The sequence below is a fragment of the Malurus melanocephalus genome, unplaced genomic scaffold (assembly GCF_030028575.1).
Source record: "Malurus melanocephalus ecotype Western Australia unplaced genomic scaffold, MMel_1.1 scaffold_286, whole genome shotgun sequence".
NCBI lineage: Eukaryota > Metazoa > Chordata > Aves > Passeriformes > Maluridae > Malurus > Malurus melanocephalus.
The window spans coordinates 528,335-535,748 of NW_026623518.1; positions in this window are offsets into that span (position 1 = coordinate 528,335).

Sequence of the window (7,414 nt, forward strand, 5' to 3'; positions counted from 1 at the left end):
GATGCCGCGGTTCGACCGCGCTCCGCGGTGCGGGGCAGAGCGCAGCGCGACCCCGGGCTGGCCGCCCGCGCGTTAAATGCCATAAAATACCATAAAATACCATAAAATACCATAAAATACCATAAAATACCATAAAATACCATAAAATACCATGAAGCTTCAACACCGGAGCGCTGCCTGCCAGCTTCCCCTCCCCACCGCTCCCCGCAACCTTTTATTTCGCTTTTCCTCCTCATTTTGTGCCGCCAAGAAACTTCCAGGGATGAAGATGGGGAAAAAAAGAGGGGGAAAAGAGGGGAAGGAAAAAATGCGGCGCATCCCTCAGCCCGCCCGTTCCCTCCGCTTCGCCGGGCTCCGGCATTACCTGTTTATTCCCTSTTGCGGAAAATAAATAAAATACGTCAAGAAAAGCCGGCGAAGGCACGAGGCGGGATGTAAAATCAACTGGTGGGCACCCTCCGCCCTCCCGGCGCGCAGGGACACGCACAACTTTCTCTCCTTTGCTCCTCAGGTTATTGGAGGATTTTTTTCTCTCTCTCTGAGGTTATTTGGTGGTTTTTCCTTTCTTTGGCGCTTGCGGGGGATTCACGGCAGAACCGCGCTGCTCGCCGGTGTGCGCGGCCGTGCTGGTGCGGGGGTGTTTGCACGTACGGGCACACTGCGGGATTTTTTCAGATTGGATAAATATATTCTTTTCTCCCCTCTGGAGAAAATCAGCCCCGCTGCAGGGCTGGAAAATCATGCCAGACATCACTGCCTTTGCCCCCCGCCCCGGCTGGGGCCACAAAAATCCCCCTGGGTGGGTGGGATGGGGAAAATACCCCTTCTGCAGCCGGGGTTTCTCGGGATGCTCCGATCCCAGAGCTTCCCCTACCCCGGTTTGCTCAGCGGCGGGGCTGGGGGTGAATTTTGCAGGTTTTTCTCCCCCACTCTTGCAGCCGGGCTCAGGGACTGCGTAAAGCATCTTGATTATTGGGATTTTTGGAGCCCCAGCTCCCGTGTCCCTGCAGGCAGGCGGGGCCGCACCCCTGGTGCGATTGGGGATTTAAGCGGATGCTTTTGGAGCATCCTCCGCTGCGCGGGTTGGTGCAGGGCACACACATTCAACAGGTCTGGAGGAGAGCGAAGGGAACGGGATGGGTTTGTCTTTTCCACCCGGGAATTAACCCCAAACGCTGCTCTGTCCATCCCCACACCCGGGCTGCCAAATTTACGTCACCCCTCAGGCTCAGATGCAAGTGCTGTCTCCACTTGCCTTTCGCTGGTCATTTCCCAGCCAAGGTTTGACGTTTCCAGGTTGATTTTGTGAGCAGGAAGGGCTGAGAGGAGGGTGATCTCACGCCTGGGGAGGCACTGATTTTTTTTTTTTTTTGACGGGTGATCCCAGCTCTCCTGTGCCCCATTGCAAGCACCAGAACCCTTTTCACAGATTCTTGCTGGGGATTCATCACTGAACCTCCCCACCCCCTTTCTCCTCCACTCTCTCCAACCCCTTTCTCTTCCAYCAGCCTCTCATAGACACCCTTGCACACAACATGGATTTCATGCAAGAAGACAAGTGAGGAGTGGAACAAAGACAAAGAAAGATTTTTGATTCTGGGATACATTTGAGGAGATGGTGAAGACAGGGAAAAAACGTGCAGATATTGCAGACAGTGTTTCTTCACCACAATCCATGTTCTTGCCATTCACRCTCTGTCTCTGAGAGGCCATGGGCACGGGCTCAGACTCTCCTGTTCCAGGAGATTTCCTGGAAAACATACAAATCAAGCCTATTTTCAGGCTTTGGGCTGGATATAATTTCAAAACAGCAAGGGAACACTGTTAGAGCTTCAAAATAAGACCAAAAAACCCAACCAGATGCCAGGAGAGCACTGAAGTCCTGTTTCCTCYAGATGATTGTGGAAGTGGGTGACATTTTCAGCATTGTGACATTTCAAAATTCCAACCTATTTTTGAAAGGAAGATGCTCTGCAAACCCCACGCCTGTGCTCTCTCTCCTGTTAATCTGCTCTGAGTTAGGTTACMCTGGGATTCCTCTGGCTGCAGACTGACTTCATCTAAAGCTGGTGCCATCATCCAATTTAGGAACACAGCCACAGTGGCTCTCAAAKCACTTCAGGTGTTTCTCCATCTCCTTTCCTTTAAYACCWGWTGCCTTTGTGCTTTATTTCCATTCAGTGCTTAAGTGGTCTTCTTAGAAGTTTTGGTTCCACTGTGGAGTTTCTTCTTCCCTCCTGACCTTGGTTTTCTCTGTCCTTGCCTGTTTTAGTTTTATTTATAGACTATTTCTGAAGCACACTTCATGTGGAAGAATTTGTGATCTAAATTAGGTCTGTGGATGGTGTCCAAAGAGCTGGTTCCAAAAAAAAAAAAAAAAAAAAAATAGTAATTAAAGCTGAGGAACAAAATTCCTTTGGAACTTTTCTAAATGGCTGCCACAACCAAGCTTTCAGATATCAATGAAAAGGTGCAGATTTTTATCAGGTCTGATCTGGAGATGACTCTAACAGCTCCTGTTGGCAGAAAAAACTTTGCRTCTTGCTCATAGCTGAGAATACGAATTGGTTTAGTGGACATAAACTATGGTAATACTCGAGAGATTTCATTTAATACTACYTTTGAGAGCATTATTGAGACAAAAAAAAAGTGTTTTGAGAAATACTGAATTGTCCCAGTGTAGTATCCCAGGATGTAAAATGGATTTAAGCCCTGGCAGAAACCCACACTGAGATCAGCTCCAATTTCAGACTCAGTGACACCCAGAGATGTATCTTCCACTTATCTAAAGCAACTGCATTAATCTCCCTGCTGTCCATGCTCCTTAATGCCACAGCTGTTGGCAACCACGGCACCTGATCTTGCATTTCCAGTTGGGAACAGAAGTTTCACATCTGAATTTTGTTGTTTTTAACTAAAGCACTTTAATGCAAATAGCACTGATAAAAAAAAGGAGATTTACCTGAGCACCACRTACCCAAGCTGTGATGAACATCCTTCTCCCCTTGCCACCGATGATCACCCCCAAAGGGTGTTCACATCCCTAATTTCCCAGAGCAGAACACGAGAACCCTGTCCAAACCAGTGAAATTCAGACAGTCCCATTACTTTAGATCACACACCAGCAAGTCCTCATCTGCAGGATGAGATTATTAAGACACAAAAATTTTCCCATTTTCCAGGCTGTTGCCTTCAGTAGGTTCAGGTTTTTGGAGGACAAATGGGGATATAAAAAGATCCCCTACACAAATAGGCACAAGCACACACACACAAACAGCACGGCATTAACACTCCTAATTCCTCTCTTTTCTCGTGGCTTGGGAAGATAAATGCTCTGGGGGTAATTATGGGATTTCTGGGTGGTTATGCATTTGGTTATCTATTTCTGGCCCAAATTTAACTGGGTGCCTGAAGGACTCAGAGCATCCCACAGGTTTAGCATGGTGCTGAGATGACGTGTTCATAAATGAGTGAATGGCATCAGCCTTGCACATGGTGGAAAAGGARGGATCTGAGCCAACCTTTCTGCAGGAAAAACAGCAAAGCTCAGGCTCTGGAGCTTCAGAAGTCACTTGGTGGCAGCCAGGTYTCCCTTTTCACCCCAAGGATGTGGTTATCTCCACTTTCAGAGATATTTGCCTGCTTTGGGATGCTGACATCGAGCTGCCCTGTCCTGAGAAAGGGGCAGGGCTGAGCAGCTGACASCAGTGAGTTATTTGGGGTTGCTGAACAGTGTCCACATGAGGGAGCTGAAGGATGGAGAGTGTCCAACAGGACCTTGGGGTCAGAGAGGAGACCAAYAGGCATTAACACAGCTCCTGTTAGCTCCTCTGCCAAAAACAACTCCTGGGACTGCTCCTGARTTCACAGTGAAGCCACTCTGCATTTTACCTCACCTCTCAACAAACTGTGGCCTTTAGCTCCTAAGTTGTACAATTTTCACTCCACTTTATCACAATTTTTACAGAAGGTAAAGACACCTTATTTCATGACAGTCCGTGGGCCCGGGCTTTCACTGACACCTTTGTCTTCTTTTCACCCATCAGCCCTAACTCAGAGAGAAGTTGGTCCCTGGGAGGTGGCATCAGGATGCTGAAAGTCTTGTTTCACAGTGCCATCTYCTGGAGATCACATTTAGGCTGAATTTCTCAGACACCTTTTTATGTCCCACGTATCCAAGCTTTGAAGGCAGGTGTTTAAGGCATGATCTAAAGAAGAGATTAGCCCAAGTGAAGTTAATCCAAAATTTAAACTCCCTCTTTATGCTTCACAGTGAAAGTCATGCTTCTTGAATGCTGTGAGCAGCAAAGAGATTGCTGGCTTGGGGATTCATAAAATATTCATGGGGTTATGGTCTCACAGGCTTTGCACCTCTTGGCAGCACCAGCCCTGTGTGCAGTGATTGCAGAGGCAAAATGCCTCTTGAAGACGTAAAAAGTGCTTTGGAACAGCCCTTCTCCTGCAGGAACTCAAGGAACACCATGGAAATGGGATCATCTCTTCWSRAATGGGAGGGCTCAGGGCCAGGAAYTCCCTCCAGCAGCAGCAGCTGCCCTGCAGACCCTGCCCCACACACACATCCCACATGGAGACCCCCACACCAACTCTACAGCCCAAAGCAGTTTACTTACCCAATTTTATTCATTTTTATTGCCTGTTGATTGGAAATCGCTGTGCAGGGGCTGTGACTATTCAGCAGAGGGGCAATAACCAGTTTTAATACTAACTGGAAAATCTGAGCTGGTACCTGATGCCTGCAGCTCAGGAATGCCCAGAAAACATGGTCTCTGTGCTAAACAATAGCTCTTCCACCTCAGCAGTAAATGAAAAGGAAGCACATGTTMTACCCAATAAATCACAGCGCTGAGGTTCAATACTGAGGCTCACAGCTATGAGCYTTATTGATCACACCAGCACTACAGGAGAGATCCACTCTCACACCAAAAACTTGCTCATTTCTACCATTTACTAACAGCTTCCTTACTTAATTCGAGTATTTACAGGCTTTGCCTTGGCAGGAAAAAGCCTCCTGGTTTTTAGCCTCTACATTGGGAAGGAAAGCTGGGGAAACTGAGGCAGGAGGAGCTGAGCTCTCACACACAGATCTGCAGTCCCAGGAGAAGGCTGTGAAGATGGAAATGGATTCAGAGTTCAGATGCTCAGCTAAAGCTTTCCCTTAACAGAGGTGTTTCTGCCCACCAGGTGTTTCTGATGTCAAACATCAAAAGTGAATTCTGCATGTCCCTCCTTGTTCATACAGGAGTCTCCTGTAACAGCAGAACAAGGCTGAAATCTCTGACTGACAAGGATGACCAGGAGCTCAGGTTTTATTAAAATGTAAATTATGCATCAGATCTGCATTTCTTATCATTGCTGCACGTGGAGGGAATTCTGTACCACAGGATGTAAAATACTGAATCAGTGAAATCAAGATGAGAAATATTGGAGCCAATGCCCTACTTGCCTGTTGGGCTCAAAAGCCATTTCCATGGTTTTGGAACTTACTAGGATTTAGGAGCTGGTCAGCTGAGGGCAGAAATGCCCTGGCACATCCTCACAACAGCCCAAAAGTCCACCCACAACAYGATTTRTGCCTGAAATTTCTYTGGCAAACATCTGACTRTCCAACAAAWCCAAYTCTTGCAATTGYCCATCCAACATTCTCCTCCCTCCTYSCAGCCCCACTCACCTCCACCCCCAAATTCACAGCAAAGTATTGAAAGGTCATATCAATTTTGGGCTGGTTTTTGGTTTTTTTCACATTGCTAAGATGAAAATGATGCATTTAGAAACATCTCTCTTCAGCTGACTATGAAACAGGCTTGTGGATGGCTTTTGCTCTCTTAATGGCTCCTTCTGTATTAAGGAGGAAGATTAAGGATGAAATGCCACTAATTGCACATAAAGGCCCCGGCTTCCGCAACAGAGTAACTGTACATTGTATTCAGCTTAATCTCCATCTGYCCCTAAGAGCATAATTGATTTTTTATTTTAATTTGAAGAGGCTGACGCTTCTACTTCTTCATTGCCAGGTTGCTAAGCACATTTAATGAGGATGCATATGAGTGGAAGAGTCCACAGTATGCCATTAAAGGTAATAGGTAACATATTTAAGGTCATAATGAGCTCAGGACTGAGTATCTCAGTGCAGGAATCAGGAGGGAAGTGGATAAATACTTTTCTTACCAGAACTCGGCTGAGCAAGAGCGTTGGGCATGTAAGTGAAGAAGGAAGCAGAATTTTCTTCATGAAGTGACTTTTCTGATCTCATTTCAGACCATTCCTCCGTGGTAGTTCATGTCCYGCCTGCAAGTGACTCTGGTTTTACCCTAGACTGGCTGACTCCTGACAAGGACAGCCTCCGTGCCTCAGTTTCCCCATCCCTAAAATGAAAAGAGAAATAATGCCCTCCTTTTATAAACTGCTGAAAAATACTGTACTATGTATCTGACAATTAGTCTGTATTTTGTCTTTAGAAAGGAAGCACTGTACTGATGGGAGACTGAAATCCAGGCAAATTAAAATCCAGGTCCATAAACATATTTCAGAATTTTAATCCCTCTTTGATTTCCTATTGCACACAATCAGTTTTAGGAATGTACAAACAATTTTAAGAAACCCCAAAAGGCTGCAACCAGCTGTGGATGAGACTCCAGGATCAAGTCAGTTCCTCAAAGTCCCTATTTTTATCAGGATATTGAAACCCTTTTCTTCACTTTTACAGTCTCAATAACCCTGCTCAGGACATGTCTGGTTACATTCAGGCACCCCCAGGCTTGTAGGATCCTGAGGAAGATTTGGTCGGAGAGCAGCATCTGCTCCATTTGAAATTCACACCCACTCTGAAATCCTGCAGAAAGACTCAGCTCTTATGTCTGTCACAAATTTGCAGCCAAACCCCCCAAAAAAATTCAAGCTTGGAAAAAAAATGTAGGTGCTGCCACACGTAGAGAGGGTGAAAATCCACAGCACACATCCTGGCTGCTCAGAAATTTTTCTAAAGGGAATGAGATACAACATCAGCCCCCAAACCCAGGACTTTTTCCTGAGTATCTCATCAGTTTTGGTGGATCCCAGTGAGCACAGTAAAGGCTGCACTCTTTCCTAATTCACATATAAGAAGGATAATGGGAGAAAAACCCTGGATTTTTGTGTGCAGACATCCTCACACAGAGCCCACAGTGCCAGGAGAAGAAAGTGCCCTCAGGCACCAACTGTGTCATCTGAGTCAAACACTCTGATTTCTGTGCTGGAACCAATCTGATACCCTAAAACACGGCATGGGATGTGCTCAGAGAGAGCTGGTGACATTTAATGAGACAGAGATTTTATGCAATTCAATCTAATTGCTGATTCCCTTTTGAATTTATAAACTGGCACTGCTGGAGGCCAAGGTTTACAGTAGGATCACTGT